Source organism: Penaeus monodon, chromosome 42 (genome assembly GCF_015228065.2).
Source record: "Penaeus monodon isolate SGIC_2016 chromosome 42, NSTDA_Pmon_1, whole genome shotgun sequence".
NCBI classification, from domain to species: Eukaryota; Metazoa; Arthropoda; class Malacostraca; order Decapoda; family Penaeidae; genus Penaeus; species Penaeus monodon.
The window spans coordinates 22,857,836-22,858,751 of NC_051427.1; positions in this window are offsets into that span (position 1 = coordinate 22,857,836).

Genomic DNA, 916 nt, shown 5'->3' on the forward strand with positions numbered 1-916 from the left:
GGAAAAAAAGGAAAATTGGTTGCTTCCTTTTTGTGTTTGTTCTGTTGGCTCCTGGTTATTTGTGTTTATTGTTTTGGAAGTTTTGTCATTGTTGCTTTTGTTGTTTTTGCTGTTTAATTGCTGTTGTTGTTGTCATCTTCCTACTCCTTCTCCTTCTCTTCAGTCTCCTCCTCTCCTCCTCCTCTTCCTCTTCTTCTCCCCCTTTCTCCCTAAATTCTTCCTCTTTTTTTCTTCCTTTCCCCTTTTCTCCTCCTCTTCCCTTCTTTCCTCCTTTCCCTTCATCTCTCCTTTCTTTTTCTTTTCCCCTTCTTCCTCTTCTTCTCCTCCTCATCTCCTCCTCTTCTTCTCTCTTCTTCCTCTCCTCTTTATCGACCTTTTTCCCTTTCCCCTTTTCTTACCATCCCTCTTTCTCCTTCCCTATCTATTTCCCTATTCATTACTTAATCCTTAATTACTTAATCCTTATCTTTATCTTTATCTTTATCCCTATCTTTATCCTTCTCTTTATCTTATCTTTATCCTTATCTTTATCTTTTTTCTTATCATTATCTTGTTTCTTATCTTTATCTTTATCTTTATCCTTATCCTTATCTTTATCTTTATCTTTATCTTTTCTATTTTATCTTAATTATTATTATCTTTATCTTTATCTTTAATCTGTAATCAAAGATAATTAAATAGAAATGAGGAAGCAATGAGATATTATTTTATTGTCATTATTTTTTTTTTGTTGTTGTTGTTGTTGTTGTTAATCTTCTTATGATATATATTTTTTTTTTTCTTATCTTTCCCTCCATGCCTTATTTATCTCTGTCTGTCTATCTCTGTCTATCTTTTCATTCATCTGCCTAACTGTTTATCTGTTTATATATCTGTCGGTCTGTCTGTCTGTCTCCCAAGTTATCTATCCAACTAT